Source organism: Myodes glareolus, chromosome 24, assembly GCF_982192425.1.
Source record: "Myodes glareolus chromosome 24, mMyoGla1.1, whole genome shotgun sequence".
Classification (NCBI taxonomy): domain Eukaryota; kingdom Metazoa; phylum Chordata; class Mammalia; order Rodentia; family Cricetidae; genus Myodes; species Myodes glareolus.
The window spans coordinates 20,353,960-20,375,353 of NC_142049.1; the positions used below are offsets into that span (position 1 = coordinate 20,353,960).

Genomic DNA, 21,394 nt, shown 5'->3' on the forward strand with positions numbered 1-21,394 from the left:
GGCAACATCGGTGGCTTCTGGGCATGGGACACATAGTGGGCTGGTGACTGGGCTGCCCAACCCGGGGGGTGGCGGAGGACCCCAGCTCACGGTTTCCCCAAACCTATTGCCGCAGACACTGCTTAATGGCCTGGCCAGTGCCACAGTTCTGCCTCTGCCCCATGGCTTGGGGAGCAGCTGAGGGCTCCCCCACTCCAGCGCCTCCTGGTGCTGAAGGACCCACCTGTCTCGGGCCGCCCCAGGCTTGTCGGCCACTGTATCTTCTGCACCGTCTTCGACCTCTTTGACTGAGGCAGAGGAGGGTGTGGGGTGTAAGCAAGAGGAGATCACCACCACTCAGGCTGCTGCCGCAAAAGCCCTGCCCAATGGCCCATCTGTGAAGGTGAACCTGAGCAAACCTTCAAGGGATTACGTCAGAAGGTATCAGCTCAGCATCTACAGGAAGCAGGCATTCTCAGCATGGAGGAACTGCAGCAGTTGGCGCAGGGTCACACCACAGTGACTGAGCTCATGCAGCAGGAAGATGTGTGCCAGTACCTGAAGGGCCGCAGCAGCATTGCAGGACTGCTGCTGAAGCCCACCAATGAGAAACTGAGTGTCTACAGAGACCTACAGAGGCAGCTGCTTAGCCCTGGAACAGCTCTTATCCTTCTGGAGGCCCAGTCGGCCTCAGGCTTCCTGCTGGACCCTGTGCAGAACTGGCGGCTGACGGTCAATGAGGCTGTGAAGGAGGAGGTTGTGGGTCCTGAGCTGCACCACGAGCCAAGCATGCTGTCACCGGTTACAAGGAACCCTACACAGGTGAGCAGATCTCTCTCTTTTAGGCCATGAAGAAGGACCTCATCGTCAGGGACCATGGCATCGCCTGCTGGAGGCTCAGATTGCCACAGGTGGCATCATTGATCCTGTACACAACCATCGCGTACTGGTGGACGTGGCCTACCAGCATGGCTACTTCAATGAAGAGATGAATTGCATCTTGGTTGATCCAAATGACGACACCAAGGGCTTCTTTGACCCCCAACACACATAAGAACCTCACCTACCTGCAGCTGCTGGAGCGCTGTGTGGAGGACCCCGAGACAGGCCTGCGTCTCCTGCCACTCACTGATAAGGCTGCCAAAGGTGGCGAGCTGGTGTACACTGATACAGAGGCCCGTGACGTCTTTGAGAAGGCCACGTGTCTGCACCATTCGGCAAGTTCCAGGGTAAGACTGTGACCATCTGGGAGATCATCAACTCCGAGTACTTTACCGCAAGTTAGCGACCTCTTTTGCCCTAGACCACCTCCTCTTCAGTCTGGAGGGTCCTTCCCCGCACCTGCCTCCATTTCCCATCCCACCAAGATATAGAATTATGAATATAACTGCAAAAAGTTAGTCTTATGTATAGACACTATTTTCATCATTTGTTTCTATAGTTTGAAACAGGTATGTGACGTTTTCATTTGAAGGATAAGCTGGTTGTATTAAGCAGTATAATATTGATTGGGTCATTTGTATCATATCTGTTAGCATTTATTTGGTGGCAGAATGTTTGCCTAGGTACAGCATTAATAGCCTAGGTCTTGTATCTTTGTATCCTGCTTTGGGACAGGATGCTGAGAGCTCTGGGCCTCACATAGATTGGTGCTCCTCTTTTTTGTTTGTTTGTTTGTTTGTTTTCGTTTTTTTTGTTTCTCGCTTGGTTGAGGCTAATGAGAGTTCCCATCTCACTCGAAATCTAACTTGGCATGTTATATCTCAGACAAGGGATATAATTTGGTCCATAACTGGGATGCATACCCCTAATACCTGGTAGCCCAGCCTGGATCCTGATCTATGTAAACTGGTCTCCAAATTAGACCCCTGGGATCTCCCAACTGGAGAAATCAAAGGAAAAAACTTCCCCCTACCCCGGGGTGGCTGATATAGGATATAGACACCCATTAATTAGATATAATCTTCAAACAGATCCATTTTATGTATGCCCCAGGGATGGTCGAGATCGAGGGCTGGCTAATAAATATGGAGGATCTGAGGACTTTTGCTGTAAGGCTTGGTCTTGCAACTTAGAGAAAGGCTTGCCCAAAGAAAGAAATATTTTGAGTCACAACAACAATGGTTTGAAGGATGGTTTAATAATTCACCCTGGTTAGCTACGCTAATATCCACCTTGACTGGACCCCAATCATATTATTGCTTATTTTGACTTTTGGCTCCTGTATCCTAAACAGGTTAGTACAGTTTATGAAGGACAGATTACCGGTAATACAAACTATGGTTCTGGCCCAGCAATATCCAATGCTGAGACAAACAGATTCGGAGTCTAATCTAGCTAAGGATCAGGACCAATGGATATAAAGATTTAATCCATGATAAAGAAAAGGGGGGAAATGAAAGACCTTAACCTTAGTCTCCATCTTAAGATTGAAAGACCCCAGCCCTAGTCTCCATCTTAAGATGTTTTGATCAAACAGGCCAAGGCAAAACAGGATATCTGTGGGCGGCAGAAGCAGTCTTAAGACCGGCTGCACCTGCCAAAAGGATAAAAACAAGACATCTGTGGGCAGCAGAAGCAATCTTGAGAAAAACACCCAGTCCTTTGTGTATCGAAACCCAAGGGGGCAGACACTGGCTGAAACTAGCTTAATATAGACTTGTTTTTGTAAACTTGTTTTTGTGGACTTGTTTTTGTCCTGATGTTGATCCACCCCATATGTTAATTTAATTTGAGTTGACCAATGATGTTGCAGTTGCTATGCTCCCCCCCCCCTGTTATGTAACCCTGAGACCCTATAAATACTGGCTGGAAAAATACAAGGGGGGTTCAGTCTCACTTGGAGTACTGAGTCTCCCGTTGGTGCCTTTGACAATAAAGAATCCTCTTGCTGTTTGCATCCATTGGCGTGGCTTATTGAGTCTGGGGAATCCTTCCCTGGACCCTGGAAATTAGGGTCTTTCAATGCACACACATAAATGCATACCACACACACGCATATGGAGATGGAAAAACCAAATAAACAAATAATCTTCAATAGGACAGATTAACAGAGAATCCCAAAGTAAAAGGATTTTCTTTAAAAAAAAAAATCAGAGGAAGGGATTTAGAGAAGGGGCAAGCACTGTGGAATTGGGCAGTAACATAGGAGGAACAAAGCAAATGGGTAAAAACCCAGGAGCAGACACACATAAGAGTCGTGGCAATCTTCCTGCCTCAGCCTCCCACAGTGTACCTCCATGCCCAACTTGGTCAAGTGTATTACTCCTTAATGAGGTGGAAGAAGTTCTTGTCCTGTGATAAACACAGACCTGTCTTATACACGCAATCCTGCCAAAAGGCAGGAAAACGGTAATGATGAGTCTTCATTAGACATCTGGTGGGTCCATTACAGTTCGGATAACAATGGTTTCAGTCCTTCGTCCAGTTGGCGGCTCAAAAATGTGGAGTAATCCCTCAATTTATTTCTTTCTTGACGCCATGTTTAAATTTCACGTGTACAAGAGGTTGTGCCGCCCTTAAGGCCCGACTTTCAGTCACTCGGCTATATTAGCACCGAGGCGGTGCCACTGCAAAGGACAGGCGACGTGTCCACACTCCCCCTTTCATCTAACGTCAGCTTCATTTGCTCACAAATCCAGTTGGCCAGTTACTGCAGCTGTATGATCTCCTTAAGGAATATCTAACTTAAAGAAATCTGAGTGCAAAAATATTTCACTTATGTGGAAACTAAATTAAAAACCTAGGAAAGCCACTAGGAAGACAATAAACCTTAAAGATTTCTTTTGTTTCCCAAATACCTACTTGAAAAGAACTCAAATGAGGGCTGGTGAGAGGGCTCAGCAGGTAAAGGAGCTTGCAGCCAAGAGTGACAACCTGGGTTCTAGCCCAAGGACACACCTGATGGAAGGAAAAAAACCAACTCTGGCAACCTGTGCGCTGACCTACATGCGCGCGCACACTCACACACACACCAAATAAATAAATAAATAAATAAATAAATAAATAAATAAATTAGAATTGGAGGAAAATAAACCACCTATATAGAGCCTGAACTTTAAATGCTTTGGAAATCGCTTAAGCTTTGATTACACTTCAAAGAAACTAAGCCTAGAAGTTAATAGATGCTTCATGATGATGAGGTTTATGAAACAGAAAAAATGGAGTAGGGGAGATTGCCCCATCAGTAAAGTTCTAAACACATAGACACATATCTACACACACAGGTATACATGTATGAACACATCACATTTCAGACATACACATATGAACATATCACACACACACACAAATAGAAATAAAAGAAGTAAAACTGGCCAGAGGTTCCATACTCACATAAAAAGATACATGAAAATGTGGTTCAATCACATATGTTTAATCAAATAAAAAAGCCCAGGAATATGTTATTTTGCTACAGCTCTTTAAATGACTCCCAATTGCTTCCTCTTTGAAGATGGGTCTCCCTGACGTTGGTTCAAGGTCAGATGAGAATACTAAGTAAGGAAACATTTTTAAACAATAAAAGGCAGCTGGCAGCCTTGGAAAGAGTTGTCTATTACCTTCTCCTGTGTCTAGTCTTTGGTACGTAATGCAATCCTGGGAGCATTGTAGGAGATCCATAAGTTTTCCTAAGTGTACTCCATCACCACCAACTCCACCTTCTGCTGGAGGAATTAAGGGATTGCTGACAGCTGCTATCAGTACAAGAGCCTTATGTAGCAGAAGTCCATTTCCCACTGTGTTGAGTCATAACCCAACACAACACTGTCTTTCATGCAATGATTTTGAAGTCTAAGCTGTTTAAGGACATCAGCATCTTCCCCAGGTGAGAAAAGAGAAAGCAACTTCCAAAATGAAGGCAAGGACCCATTACTTCTAGCCCTCATCATTGGTTCTGATGTGGTTATACCTGGGTGCAAGGGGCTCCAAGAAATGCAGCACAGGCATCTCAGCCATAGAAAGCAACTTTCAAGGATAATTAATCAACAGGGGCAGGGGAAGGTCTCCCTCAGAGCTATCCAAACGGAAGTGACTTGGCAAGATTTCCAGATACAGACTAATATCTAAATGGATAACCTTCAAGCATCAATGGGTAGATATCAATGGGAAAAAACTCATACCATGTTATACAACAGTGCAGAACAAAACTCAAGCCCAAATGGATCAAAGACTTCAACATAAAGCCAACCACACTGAACCATATAGAAGAGAAAGTGGGAAATACACTTGAACACATTGACACAAGGAACCACTTTCTAAATACAACCCCAGTAGCACAGACACTGAGAGAAACAATAAATGGGACCTCCTGAAACTGAAAAGCTTCTGTAAAGCAAAGGACACAGTCAACAAGACAAAATGGCAGCCTACAGAATGGGAAAAGATTTTCACCAACCCCACATCAGACAGAGGTCTGATCTCCAAAATATACAAAGAACTCAAAAAATTGGTCATCAAAAGAACAAATAATCCAATAAATAAAATGGAGTACAGACCTAAAGAGAGAACTCTCAACAGAGGAATCTAAAATGGCTAAAAGACACTTAAAGAAATGCTCAACATCCTTAGTCATCAGAGAAATGCAAATCAAAACAACTCTGAGATTCCATCTTATAAGAAAGGCCAAGATCAAAACCACTGATGACAACTTATGCTGGAGAGGCTGTGGGATAAAGGGAACACTCCTGCATTGCTAGTGGGAGTGCAAGCTGGTACAGCCCCTTTGGATATCAGTATGGCGATTTCTCAGAAAATTAGGAAACAACGTTTCTCAAGACCCAGCAATACTATTTTGGGTATTTACCCAAAGGATGCTCAATCGTGCCACAAGGACGTGTGCTCAACTATGTTCATAGCAGCATTGTCTGTCATAGCCAGAACCTGGAAACAACCTAAATGCCCCTCGACTGAAAAAAATGGATAAGGAAAATGTGGTACATTTACAGAATGGAAGACTACACAACAGAAATAATAATAATAATAATATAACAACAACAACAACAATATCTTGAAATTGCAGGCAAATGGATGGATCTAGAAAACATCATATTGAGTCAGGTAACCCAGACCCAGAAAGACAAATATCATATTACTTACTCATAAGTGGTTTTTGAGAAGAGGCTGCCTCGACCAGCAGGCCAGTTGAGCCCGTGCCTCGCCACGTCTCCAATGTCCCGCCCTGCGTCTCCACAGCCTTGCCACCGCCGGCATGGTCGAAGCCGACCGTCCGAGGAAGCTCTTCATCAGAAGGCTCAACCTGGAAACCGACGAGAAAGCCCTGGCCGCATCATCGAGGCGCTCCTGATGAAGGACCCGGAAACCTCCAAGTCCAGAGGCTTTGCGTTCGTCACCTTCAAGAACCCCACGGACGCCAAGGCCTCCGCCCGCGACATGAACGGCAAGACCCTGGATGGTAAGGCCATCAAGGTGGCCAAGGCCACCAAGCCAGTGTTCCAGGGCGGCCGGCGCGGGCCCCTGCCTCCCCGCAGCCGCGGCCGCCCGATGGGCCTGCGCGGTAGCCGCGGTGGTGGCGGCCCGCGGCGTCCTCCGTCCCCGAAGGCAGCTACGCGGGGGATTTCGACCTGTGCCCTGCGAGGGCTCCGCGCCGGGCCGGGCCCCCGCCCAAGAGAGCCGCGCCGTCGGGCCCGTCGCGCAGCGGCGCGGGCGTCCGCGGCCGGGCCCGGGCTCGCGGGGCCGCGCCGCACCCCGTACCTGGGCTACTCGCCCCGGGAGAGCTACTCGAGCCACAACTATCCGAGTGCCCGCGACCTGCGCGACTTCGCGCCCTCGCCGCGCGACTACGCTACCGCGACTATGGCCACTCGGTCGAATGCCCTTCCAGGGGCTACTGCGAGCGCGTCGGCCACGGGGGCCGCGAGCGCGACTATGCCGAGCACCCCAGCGGAGGCGCCTACCGAGACCCCTTCGACGGCTACGGGGACCTGCGCGGCGCCGGCTCTGCCCAAGGTCCACCGCCATCTTACGGAGAAGGCCGCTACGAAGAGTACCGCGGCTGCTCGCCCGACCGCTACGGCGGCCGCGACAGTGCTACTCGAATGGCCACGAGCGCGTGAGCAGGCCGGAGCGTGGGCTGCCGCCGTCTGTGGAACAAAGCTGCCCGACCCCGTGCAACTCGTAGAGACGCTCGGGCTGCTGGGCGCCCCCCCAGGGGCGGAGGCTGAGTGGGAAGCCGCCTGGGGCGAGGTGGAGGTTGGAGCAGGTACTGAGCCCACTGGACTCAGGCCGCACAGGACTCACGTCCAAGTCAAGAAAAGAAGAATCAGTTTCCTGGTAACTCACCCAAGGACTAGGACTAGGAAGAATTGTTTTCCTTATTTTCACCGTTTTAAGATTTTTCCCCGTTGTTAACTACCTCTGCATTTTTATGCTTTTGAGAGGCAAAAAAAAAGTTAAAATTCGTTTAATTTCATTTTGTAATTGTTAAACGTTTCAACAAACTCATGTTAAAAGTCTGACTTGAACCTGAAAATGTGTGTGTGTGTGTGTGTGTGTGTGTGGTTTTTGAACATAAAGCAAAGAAAATCAGCCTACAAATTACAATCCTAGAGAACTTAGACAACAATAAGGACCCTAAGAGAGACATGCATGGATCTAATCTACATGGGAAGTAAAAAAATGGAGACCTTGGGAGACGGCTGAAGGGGAGGGGAGAGGCAGAGGGGGGAGCAGAGAAAAATGTATAGCTCAATAAAAATCAATTTAAAAAAAGAAAATTTTAAAAAACTCAAAGAACAGTGCAGAAAGCTGAACTGGTTCTTCAACAAAGGCAAGAAATATGGCCGCATTAAATTGTTACCATTTTGGTACATTGACTATATTTGCTTGATTGTTATTGCCGAAGGGGAATGCTATGGAACTAAAGCTAGGCCTTCAGTGCACCTACCATGTGTTCTGCCACTGAGCTACACCCCTAACCTTTGACTCTTTTTTTAAATGTTGGCTTGTTTTGCACGAAACTCGGATAGTCAAAGAAAATGTGGTTCATTTCATACATCCATGTTCCAATGCTCTTCTCAATTCTTCACACACTTGCTAGCGAGTTTTGAGCAAGAACTAAATTCCAGCAGTGCCCTCCATACTTGCCCAAATGCCTGGGTCTTTCTCACATTCTGCACATGTCCCTGGCCTGAGCATTCTCTCAGGAAGCTTTATTGGCCTTTTACCATAGTGGGACCCACAGAGGTTCAATAGGTATCACCAATGCAATTGCTTTCTGAAACAATCACTCCTCAAGGTGCATGCGGCAATTGCTAGGATCTGTCCACAGCACATAACCAATCTAGGGCAGGTTAAGGAACTCAATCCGCACTAGGCTGGAAAGCTTATTTTACAGGGTCAAGCAGGAGAAGGTGAGAGGACACGCAAATAGGAAGTACAGCAAATGTCCTATTCTTAGAACCATCTACAAACACATCCCCTACTGGGGTGACACAAGCGTGCACACAGACACACACACACACACACCACTGTGGCAACACAAACTTTAGTTCCAAGTCTAATGGTTCCTGCTATTTCTTTCCTTCCCCAATTGCATTCACTAGAAGATTCTTCGACCACCTTTCCACGGCTGGGTAGGACTTCACTTAGGTTTAACTCCTGGCAACCATGGCTGGCCCTGGCTTCTTAACACTGCCAGGAGAGCATTCTCCCCCATAATTAATAGAAGAGGACCCAATGTGCCAATGAAGACTGAACAAGTTCCAGGGGTTGCCTGGTACCCCCAGAGGCATTAAAACTCATTGCTTTCGGGTTTGCCAGTTCCCACACAGCAAGGTTTGGAGGTTGTAGACATCCATACAAAATGACTTCAGATAAGCCAGTCCTATAACAAAGGCCAAGGGAAGAGAAGGGAGCAGCTATTTGTTGGAGGGATGAGTACAGAAAGGGAGCTAAAGCGAGAAATGATCGGTTCTGGCAAAGCTAAAAGTCAAGACAAGGACCTTGGACTTGACTATTTAGGTAGCATAAGACTGGGGTTTGTGATCGATAACCTTCATCGCCAACTGGATGAGTTAGAGTCACCTAGAAGACACACCCCTGGCATTTCTGTTATAGTGTTTCCAGAAAGGTTTATCTGAGGAAGAAAGACCAACCCTAAGTATGAGCAGTGCCGGTCCCTGGGCTGTGGTCCTGGCCCGAGCGAAAAGGAGAAAATAAATGGAGAGCTCAATAAAAATCAATAAATTTTTTTTAAGAAAAGGAGAAATTGAGCTGAGCACCCACCTTCATATTTCTATCATGACTATAGACACAATGTGATCAGCTGCCTCACTCTCCTGCCGCCGTGTCTTCCCTGCCGCGATGGACTATACACTCAAACTGTGGATCAAAATGAATTTTCTTTTCCTGGTGTTGATTTTGTCAAGATTTTGTCACAGCAACTAACTGAACAGACCCAGGGCATATTATCATTTCTTTTACTTAGTAGGTAGAAAAAAAAATCACTTAACCTTGTGAGTCCTTCGGCTATAGTCTAGGGGTGATTATGATTCCTTTCCTTATAGAGTGGATGTGAGAATCAAATTCATATACTGGAAATCTTCATAGCTCTGCAAAAAACAGGGGAGGGCTTTATGTGCTTTGGAATCATCTTCAAAACACATTACTTAAAATGGAAAAAAAGTGAGAGACAGCTTACTGTGTATGTTAGCTTCCAGTTCTAGCATAAGCTGTCATCATGAGAGTGTGTCGCTGAGCCCACAGACACTTACTTCCTCATTTACAGAGGCTAAAAGTCCAAGAGCAGGGTGTCAGCAGATTAGATCTTTATATTGCTTTTTCCTTGACTTGAAAAGGGCTAGCTTTGGGGCTTGAGAGATGGCTCAGTGGTTAGGAGCACTGGGTGTTCCTCTAGAGGACCTGGATTCAATTCCCAGCATTCACTTGGTCTGTAACTCCAGTTCTGGGTATCCATGGCACCAGGCAAGAGCATGGTGCACATATATATGCATGCAGGAAAAACACCCATATATATAACTTTAGGAAGAGAGAAAGGAAGGAAGGAGGGAGGGAGGGAGGGAGAGAGAGAGAGAGAGAGAGAGAGAGAGAGAGAGAGAGAGAGAGAGAGAATTGCTAGCTACTCAGGTACCACACTGCTACCTAGCTGCCCAAACCATCTGTGTTATATTTTCCTCTTGAAAGGACAGCAGTTATATCACATAAGACCCAACGTATTATGTTATGAAAATTATGTCTGCATACAGTTAATCCTGAGGTCCTAGGTGCTAGAAGCAGTCTCCTCCCTGACAAAAATTCATGAATTAAAATCCTGACCTCCAAGCCAATAGCATTAGATGGTAAGGTCTTTGAGAGTGATTAGGTCACAGGTGTAGACACCTCATAATTGAGTTAGCGCCCATGTGTGTATGTTTACATGTGTGCAAATGCATGTGTGTGTAAGGGTGAATGTGCACATGATGTCAAACAAGGCTGTTGTTCCTCGGGAACACGTCCACCTTGCCTGTTTGAGAGACAGTCCCTCTCTGACCCAGACTTCACCAAGTAGGCTAGGACTGATTACCCAGGGAGCTCCGAGCAAAGGATGGGATTATGAGCAAAGGCCACCATGCCTAGCTTCTAATATAGATTGAACTCAGGTCTCTGTGCTTGCAAGCAAGCACTTTACCAACTAAGTATTCCCCCAGTTCAGTCTTTTTAAAAGTACCCTAGAGAGCCTGTCTCTCCTCCTGTCACATGACAACACAGGAAGAGGGTAGAGAACCAGAACTGACCTCAACTAGCCATCAAATCTACCAACGCCTTGATCGTGGGCTCTCCGGGCCCTAGAATTTTGAGAACTACATTTCTGTTGTCTCCAGGATACACCATCCATGGTGTTTTGTCCCCACAGAAGCTCTGAGGCAGAAGGCTGTCATTTGTGTCAGGATATCTTAAGGAATTACATAAACAAACCTGATCAGAACCTTCCATCTCCTAGATTGAAAGCCCTACTCCCCCACTTCATTAAGCCAATGCTAAGCCTCCCACACATCTATTGAGAAAGCAGTTCCTTACAGGGTTTTCTTGTGTTGTATAGTCAATCTTTTCTTCTGTTCATCTGTTTGCCAATTAACGCACATGTCCTTGACCCCAGGAACCTAAGTAGGTAAGAAGAAGAAGCTTTTCCTCCAAACAAGCAGAATACAAAGCAAGAAAAATAAATGAACTTCTTACACACACATCTTAAAAGCATCACAGCAAGTCAAAGAAGCAAGGCTGAATAGACAGCTCATTATGTATTCAGTGTGTATGGCAGTAGGGAAGAGGCAGACCTGGGGAAAGAAACCAGCAGTTGCCAGGGGCTAAGAGTGGGGAGAGAGGCTTGTCTGTCCACAGCTCCAGCAAGAAACTACTCAGTGGGGGTGGCCATGATTACCTGTTGAAAGGCACTGAGAAAGTTCAGTAAAGGGTGTGTTTTATTTTGTGTGAATTATACCTCAGTCATTAAAAAATGAAAGATATTTATTTTCTGCTCAAAAAAATCAGAGGTCGAGATGATATTGTGAATTTCTTGCAAATATGTAAATAAGGTCTGTTTGGAAACCGAGTGGTATCATAGTAGCTGCAGGGGAGTCTGGAAGAAAATGGGATTTAAGCACATGCAGGGCCAAAAGGGGATGAGAGCTACATATTCTTTTAGCATGAAAACTTTCCTTTAAGTGTGTGTATGCTCACATGTGTATGTGTATGGTGTGTGTGTGTGTGTGTGTGTGTGTGTGTGTGTGTACAAACAGGAATATGTAGCAGATTCCCCAGGCTCTGTGCAACTTGTTCTCTGAGACACTGTGTGTCACTCTTACCTGGAATTATTAGGCTGGTTTTCCAGCAATCCTAGCAGTTACCGTGTCCTTGCCTCCCAGTGCTGGAATTATAAACCTGTGTCAACACACCTAGATTATTTCTTTTATCATTTGTTTGTTTGTTTGTTTGTTTGAGATGGGGTTCTCACTATGTAGCTCTGGATGTCCTGTAACTCGCTCTGTAAACCAGGCTGGCCTCGAACTCAAAGAGACCCGCCTGACTCTACCTCCTGAGTGCTGGGGTTAAAGGCAGGTGCCACCACCACCTGGCCACACCTTGATTTTTTTTTAATGTGCTTTCTGGGGATCAAACTCAGACCCTCATGCTTGCAACCAACTGAGCTATCTTTCCAACCCTTTTTTTATTTTCAACCAGGAAAATACGGTACCAGTTCACAAACAAAATTTAACACAAAATAATCATTTAATAGGCTAGTGGATGTGGAAGAGCTTAGTATAAACTCTTATACAGAGGTTACTTATTGCCCTTAGGATAGAGTAAATAGTTACCATAAGTTTATAAGTTTAAACACTAGGTCCCGACTGTACTGCTATTTTGGGAAGTTTTGGAGCCTTTTGGAGGTAAGTTTTGCTTCAAGAAATGGTTCACTATGGTACAGGAAGAGGCTCACTATGGTACAGGAAGTGGTTCACTATGGTACAGGAAGTGGTTCACTATGGTTCAGGAAGTGGCTCACTATGGTACAGGAAGTGGTTCACTGTGGTACAGGAAGTGGCTCTCTGTGATCGGACCTTGAAATTTCACAAACTGGTTCTACTTCCCATCTGTTCCTCGCTTTCTGACTGGGTACAGTATGACCATGTGGACTGAATCTCTTCAAATTATAAGCCAAATAAGCCCTTTCTCCTTAAGCTGCGGCTGGCCAAGCATTTGGACACAGCGATAAGAAAAGTAATCAAGAGAAGAGAGAAAAACTTTTTCTAAAACCTGTTAGAGATTACTTCCAGGGCTCACACAGACTAGGCAAACGCTCTACATCTGGGTTCCATTCCCAGTAGCGATGGCGAGTGTTTTGCACATGAACTCTTGGCATTTCTCCACTATTTATTACCTATTCCCGGGTTGCTACAGAGAGATCATTCAGTTTCCACTGAAGCCAAACTTCTCCTAGTGAACCTAATCCCACCGTGCTCACACTTCCTTCCCACACCCATGGCACATTTCTCTAGGCTCCTTTTCTAGAGCAGCAGCCTCTTGAGAAGGTGGTTCCCGCCTCTGGGGGTAATCTTTTGAGTAGCAAGCCAAGGCCTGAGTCAACATTCTACGTGGGGGCTGGCAGAATTCCAAATTCTTCAAGTTAGAGACAGGTTGTGGAGCCAGGAGATGTGATAATGAGACACTCCAGGCCCTGAGATGTCACGGATTCCACCTCAGGTCAACCCTCCCCTCCACCAGCCTGGCTTCCTCTACCTTTTACTGAGGAACAAGTCACAAACAAGGTTGTGAGTTGCCTGGCATATTCTGCAATGAGTAAAAGACTCTCTCAAACAAGACAGAAGGGAGAATCAGTACCAGATATTGTTCCCTGACCTTCACACATGTACCATATGGCATGCATACATGGGAATACACACAGACACGCAAAGATTTGTCTTTTAAAAAAAAAACAAAGTTATCAGGTCATCTAAGGCAGTGGTTCTCAAACTGTGGGTCATGACCCTTTGGGGGTCAAAAGACCCCTTCACAGGGACCACTTAAGACCGTTGGAAAACACAAATATTTGTATTATAATTCATAGCATCAGCAAAATTATGGCTATGAAATAGTAATGAAATAATTTTATGGTTGGGGGTCAGCACAACATGAGGAACTGTATTAAAGGGCTGCATCCTTAGGAAGGTTGAGAAGCACCGACCTAAGGACTGGATAGAGTGAGAACACGTGAAGTTGTGTACCATGTAGTGATGCTCGGGGAATGAGCTGGGGTTTGGGTCGGGAGAGCTTTCAAAAGTTCAAACAGTGTGGACAAGAAAGCGGAAGGAGTCAGTATAAGCAAATTCCTGGAATTTCTAGCATCTCAAAGAAGAGGAACGGTGGGAATACTACCCCCAGAAATTGTTATAGACTGCCTATGTGCTTGGCCTGCCTTCGGTGCTTCAGAGGGGCACGAATGAGATAAGGGTCTCTCTCTGGGCTGTTTTTACAGGTGACTTTGCTCAGCAGATTCCCACTCTGTGAACTTTATCGCCGGAATAAATCAAGTAGTCGTCTCCATTGTAAACTTGCCTAGTGAGGGCAGAGGACCGAAGATAACTGTTGGAGGCTCATCAGTGCGATCTGCAACTAAAGGCTCCTGTTACACTGGTGGACCCACACAAACCTGGGGTCTCAGGGAAATACACAAGGACTTTTGATGTGGGAGAATTGTCTGTATTCTGTCAATCATATTTTAATAAAACGCTGAGTGGCCAGGCAGGCAGTATAGGCGGGAAAACCAGACAGGAAGTAGAAGTGATGCAATGAGAACAGGAGAATTCTGGGAAGCAGAGAAGTTCCTCAGCCACTCCTGTGCAGACCACCGAAGAGGCAACATGTAAGCTGTCACACTGAGAAAGGTACTGAGCCCATGTGGCTAACATAGATAAGGATAATGGGGTAATATATGTTATAAGAGTTAACAAGAAGCCTGACCTAATGGGCCAATCAGCTTTATAACTTATAGAGATCTCTGTGTGATTGGTTTTCTTTGGGGTTTGCCGGCTATGGAGTATGGGGCGGGACAGAAACCCCAACAAGCCGGCCCCCTCATGTTACAGACTTTACTTTATGTAAGATTCTGTCGATGATACCTAGTGTTCCCTACTTCTTAGGTTTCCTCCACATCTGGGGTTGTCCAGCCTAGTAGCCATGGCAACACGGCCACAGGAGGAAGTCAAAGACAAAACTCACTAAGTTAACATGTCTGTTCCTTGGTGCACAGACGTCTCTAGTCCTTGCCATGAGGCAAGGCAGCAGGGCTAATTGTGACCAAGATGAGGTGACAGATGACATGTAACCTGGACTTAGGCAGGAAAAGACATCTCTGTTATTCCCCCTTTCCTCCTCTCTCTGTGCAGAACATGAAGGCATCCCACCCTGAAGAGCTAATCAATGAGAGTGGCCCAAAGTTCAGAAACACCAACTGAATAACTAACTGGCCCAGCTCTAGACTCCAGCCACAATGAGCGTGTCTAGACCACCTACACACTTCTGTCAGGGGTCTCTACAACCTCGCCTCAGGATTGATCATCCATTCATTAAGTGGTTTCCAGACCTCAGGGAAAGTCTTTCTTGCCATCTCGCTTTATTACAAAGTGTATATATATATAGGGACAGCATGGGAGCAAGCCCCTGCCCCCACCTGTCTTCTGTCATGTGGTGGCATGCCTGACTCCTTGCCAAAGGCAGGAGCGGAGAAAGCCAGACTTGGGTACATGAGAACATAAGAGCCGGCCCTGTCTCTCACCAACTGCAGCAGTTGGGAAAGCAGGCCCTATACCTCAACTAGGTAAGATAGTAGAGCTGGCCCTAGTGGTATGAGTGCAGGCAAGGCAAACCTGAACCCCTAACCTTCCCCCCACCCCAAGACATGAGGGGAGGAGAACTGGTCCTGCTCCTTACTGCCTGCTGCACTGGATGAGCTAGTGAGCTCATCAGTGCTGGAGAGTTTGCCCTGGTGGTGGAGATGAGGGAAAGCTAGGAAGCTGACCAACTAAGCTACCATCCAGGTCCAGAAGGAGAACTATGAGTTACCCCACCCAATATCCACCTCATCTATGCACTGCTGGAGTTTGTGAAGGGGCCAGTCCTGCAGATCGAAAGCTATAGGCTTTCCATGACACAGGACAACAAAAGGGGAAGTCCCAGTGAGGACCCAGTAATCAGTAGAATAGTAGAAGCCAGAGGCCTCCAGCTAGACAAATGATTCATTGCAATGAACACTTATAAGTAAAGATGTATGGATTAAAGGGTGTACTGTGTGATTCACTAGACCACATCACAGCTTCTATCCCAAGATTTTTTGGTTTTTTGGTTTTGGTTTTTGCCTGTACTTTTACATTTTGCTTTGATTTTTTTTGTGAGGGGGGGGAGATGGGAGATGAGTGGGATCAGAAAACATGATGTGAAATCCACAAAGAATCAAAAAAGGAAAGAGGAAGGAAGAAGAAAGAGAAGAAGAAGAAGAAGAAGAAGAAGAAGAAGAAGAAGAAGAAGAAGAAGAAGAAGAAGAAGAAGAAGAAGAAGAAGAAGAAAAAGAAGAAGAAGAAGAAGCCATGTTTGTCTTTCTGAATCTGAGTTATCTCACTCAGGATGATTTTTTCTAGTTCCATCCATTTGCCTACAAGTTTCATGATGTCATTTTTTGTTGGTTTGTTTTTTGTTTTTGTTTTTTGTTTGGTTGGTTTTGGGGGATGTTTTGGTTTGGTTTGGTTTTTGATTTTTTGAGACAAAGTTTTGCTATAGCTTTGGAGCCTGTCCTGGAACTAGCTCTTGTAAAATAGGTTGGCCTCAAATTCATAGTGATCTACCTGCCTCTGCCTCCAAAGTGCTAGGATTAAAGGTGTGTACCACCACTGCCCAACGATGTCTTTATTTTTTTGCCACTGAGTAATACTCCATTGTGTAAATGTACCACATTTTCTTTCTCCATTCCTTGGTTGAGAGGCTTGTGGGTTGTTTCTAGGTTCTGGTTATTATGAATAATGACATTTTGAACATAATTAAGCATGTGACCTTGTGGTATAATTGAATATCTTTGGAGTACATGCCAATATACCAATAGTGGTATTTCTTGTTTTTGAAGTAGGTTGATTCCCAATTTTCTGAGAAATAGCCACACTCATTTCCAGAGTGACTTACAAATTTGTACTCCCAGCAACAGTGGAGGAGTGTTCCCCTTACTCTACATTCTCTCCAGCATAAACTATCATCATTGTTTTTGATCTTAGCCATTCTGACAGGTATAAGATGGTATCTCGGTATCATTTTCATTTGCATTTCCTTGATGGCTAAGGATGTTGAGCAATTCCTTAAATGTCTTTTGGCCATGTGAGATTCTATGGCTGAGAATTCTCTGTTTAGATATATATCCCATTTTATAATTGGATTATTTTATGTTGTGATATCTAATTTCTTGAGTTTTTTTTAAAATATTTTGGAGATAAGCCTTCTGTCCTATCGACCGTGTCCTTTACCTTACAGAAGCTTCTCAGTTTCATGAGGTCCTATTTATTAATTGTTGCTCTCATTGTCTGTTCTACTGGTGTAAATAGATATTAGACACAAAGCAAAGGATAACCAGTCTACAATCCCCAACCTCAGAGAAGATAGGCAAAAAGGAAGACCCTAAGAGGGCCACACATGGAGGGCCCCAGGAAGGGGAAATAGTCAAGATCTCCTGGGCAAACTGGGAGGGGACAAAAGGGAAAGGATAGGGTATGGGAACATGAGGGATAGAGATGGCCAAGTTGGGGAAGGGACAGAGAAGGAGAGCAATGAACGAGTTATCTTGATAAAGGGAGCTATTACAGGGTTAGGGAGAAACCTGGTGCTAGGGAAATTCCCAGGGATCTACAAGATGACCCCAGATAAGACTCCAAGCAACAGTGGGGAGAGTGCCTAAAGCCTTCCCTGTAGCCAGATTGGTATCTGCCATAATTGTCATCATGGAACCTTCCTCCAGGAACTGAAGAAAGCAGATGCAGTGATCCACAGCCAAGAACTCGGCTGAGCTCCTAGACTTCAGCTGAAAAGAAGGAGGAGGGTTCATATGAGCAAGGGTTTCAAGATCATGATGGGGAAAACCACAGGACAGCTGGCCCAAGCTAGTGGGAACACATGGACTCTAGACTGTCAGCTGGGGAATCTGCCAAACTAGGTCGTCTAAATGTAGATGACAATTATATGGCTTGATCTGTTTGGAGGGGCAGCCCTGGCAGTGGGACCAGGGCTTATCCCTGGTGCATGAACTGACATTTTGGAGCCTATTCCCTATGGAGGGTTACCTTGCTCGACCTTGATGCAAAGGGTAGGGGGTGCTTAGTCCTGCCTCAACTTGCTTTGCCAGGCTTTGTTGACTCCCCAAGGGAGGCCTTACCCCCTCTGAGGAGGGGGGGGGTTAGGGTAGGAGGAGTCAGGAGACAGGGAAGGAGGGGGAACTGGGGTTGGTATGTAAAATGAAAAAAATTAAATAAGAGGAAGGAGGGGGAGGAGGAGGAGAAAGAGAAGGAAGAGAAGGAAAAGAAGATGAAGAAGAGGAGGAGGAAGAGAAGAGAGAGAGAGAAAGAGAGAGAGAGAAAGAGAGAGAGAGAGAGAGAGAGAGAGAGAGAGAGAGAGAGAGAGGAGATAGATAGCTGGTTTTGCTTTAACACTGGCCAAAGACCAGCTACGAAAGTAAGTGATGCCTTCCTGAGACACCACTGCATCAAGCTGTGTTCCTTGCATCCTTTTCTCTTACCCTTTAAAAAGCTAAAGCTGGAAACACTAAATAGAAACCCCTCAAGCTATGATCTGTGGTTGAAATCTGATCCATGATTCTATACTTGTAAAGAAAGTTTTATGGGAACACAGTTACACTTATTTATTTACATATTGCCTACAGTCACTTCACATTACAATCATACGGTTAAGTCAATAGTTGGCAACAGAAACCAACAGGCATCCATAGCCTGTTTTAGTTAGGATTTTTATTGCTGTGACAAAGCACCATGACCAAAAGGCAATTTGGGGAGGGAAAGGTTTAGTGGGCTTACACTTCCACATTGTAGTCCATCACTAAAGGAAGCCAGGCAGGGGGAGGAACTCAGGCAGAAACCCAGAAGCAGGAGCTGGTACAGAGGCCATGGAGGAGGGCTGCTTACTGACTTGCTTATCATGACTTGCTCGGCTTACTTTCTTATAGATCCCAGAACCACCAGCCCAGGGATGGCCCCACCCACAATGGGCTGGATCTGCCTCCATCAAACACTAATTAAGAGAATGCCCTACCTGCTGTCCCGCAACTTAAATTTCCTGAGGCATTTTCTCAATCCTCCACTCGGATAATCTTATAGTTTGGGTCCAGTTGACAGATCTAGCCAGCACACAGCCTAAAACATTCACTTTCCAGTCCCTCACAGAAAGAGTTAGCTTATCCCTGCTCTGCATATGGAAACTCCTTCCCCGCTGGGGCATTGCTCTCTGAAGCTGACCCCTATTTCCTCAGATGACAGAATGTCTCCGACTGTCCGGTACACACTCTTATGTGTTCATCCTTCTCTCCCCCCTCCACACACACACGGGCGTACAGAGCATTCTGTAAAGAGGGCAAATCAGAGTGATTTGCCTGAGCACCCACTTAGCATCCAGGGAAGTGTCTGAGCTGCAGGAGAGCTCTCACCACTGGTCAGAGTTTGAAAACACCTTAATGAAACAGGCTTTTAAACATCCTGCCGTGCGTGTCCGCCTCCTCTCAGGGGTGCTCGGCCTGGTCCTGTCAGCCGCTTCTGGTCTTTCACACAGGTGTCTATCAGCATCAAGGCTTTTCATTTGCTTTTCTACACAGTAGGCCTCACAAAGACTGCCTTTTTTCCCCTATTTTTCAAAGCTATTTCCATTTAAAAGACAGTACTGCCAGCCTCGGTCTGAACAAAGACAAGGCACCGGAACCATTTCACACCAAAAACTCCTTACAGAGGAGTGGGACTTGTCCCTTGAGTCTCTTGAATTCATGTAATAATAACATGAGTAAAAAGAGAAGATGGTCAGCACGGGTTTATTTGTTGGATTGGGTTTAATTTCAGTAAATTATTGAATTATATTTCATGCCTAATAGAGCCGTCCTGACTGACCGCTTTCAGCCTCCAGGACATATGGGGATACTTCTACTCTCCTAAGAAAAGCTTTAACCTTTAACACCAGTCTTCCTAGCTTTGAAGGCTGGTACAGAACTTTATGATTGCCATGAACTCGGACTAGCTGATTAACTTTAGATAGGCTTACTTTTTAAACTGCTAAATAGAAAAAAATAAGAATTAGGGTTTTAAAAATGCAGTGAGATTTTACAGAGAGCGCCCTAAATATGGAGACACTAGGCAGGGACTAAGGCACTCCTCATTGGGAGCAGTCATTTCTGAGCATATCAGGGCCAAACCCAAGAGGTGTGTATACAGGCTATATATTTACATACATATAGCTATATATAGCTCACTGTGGCCGACAGAAAGGTCACTGGTAGCATTCAGGCACACTTTGGCCCTGCCCCTTTGTCACAGTCACCCCTCTGCAATGGCACTGTAAGCAAGTGCAAAGGCCCCTTAAAGAGAAGCTCCACCCACCCCCAATCTCTCTCTTCCAGTTGAGGCAAACTCATGGGCCTCCTCTTCTCTCATGTCTCCTCTCTTCTCCCCTCTCTCTGTGTCTTCTTCTCTCCCTCCTTCCCTCCCTCCCTCCCTCCTCTCCCTCTCTCTTTTTCTATCTCTCTTTTTTTCTCTCTCTCTTTCTGTGTCTCTGTCTCTCTCTGTGCATGTGACTGTGAATGTGTGTATGTGTGTGTGTGTGTGTGTGTGTGTGTGTGTGTGTCCCTTCCCTCTCCCCCTTACCCTCTTAACACAATAAACTCCACACTCAAGTTCTCCCTACATGGTGTATTTTGTATCCCACCCGCGTTCCTTACCCACCATGGGACCCACCAAAGTCTCCCTCACACCGTATTTTACAGTGACGATTAGTTATTTGTCCAGTCAAGGGATTGGTCATGTGTGCTACATGACTGCTGATGACTCAACATTGATTCCAATCTTAAGATTCCTATCTCAATGGGAAGTTGGACTTAGTGTGGGAAGTCCTTCTGTATATGTGTTGCTTTTATTGGTTAATGAATAAAGAAGCTGCTTTCAGCCAATGGCTTAACAAAATATAGCCAGGATGGAAAAGATAGAGAAAGAGAGTAGGTGGAGTCAGGAAGAAGCCATGTAGCCACTGCAAGAGACAGACACCTCCACTGGAGCCTGCTGAAACTTTGCCAGTAGGCCATGACCTCATGGTGATGCACAGATTAATGGAGATGGATTAGTTTAGGATTTAAGAGCTAGCTAGCACTACGCTTAAGTTATTGGCCAAACAGTATTGCAAATAATACAGTTTCTGAGTGATTATTTCGGGTCTAAACAGCCGGAAACGATCGAGTGGCCCCCACCAACAAGGACTTGTTTACTCAAAGACTGACTCCTGGGGAAAATGTGGGGGAGCTATTGTGCCCCTCCACAAATACCTTTTTTTAAAAAAGTTAGAAAATTCAGATTCAGATTCTCAAAGGGCTTTTGTGGAGAAATCAAGGAACAGAAGACTATGGCCAGGGGACCACATGCTAGCTGGGATAGTCTTCGTCTAGCGTGCCCCTGTTCCACCTAAGCAATGACCTCCTGGGACTGCTTCCAATGATTCTTCAAATTAGTGGTTCTCAACCTCCCTGATGATGCAACCCTTGAACACAATTCCTCGTGTGGTGATGACCCCAACCGTAAGTTTATTTGTGCTGCTGCTTCATAACTGTAATGTTGCTACTGCCATGAATCTTAATGTAATTATCTGTATTTTCCAATAGTCTTAGGCCACC

General features: G+C 45.7%; 1 pseudogene; it reads left to right on the top strand.

The window, feature by feature from the left end:
- The first annotated feature begins 6,187 nt into the window (after positions 1-6,187).
- On the top strand, positions 6,188-7,372 carry LOC125400806 (RNA-binding motif protein, X-linked-like-2; annotated as a pseudogene).
- Positions 7,373-21,394: the final 14,022 nt, after the last annotated feature.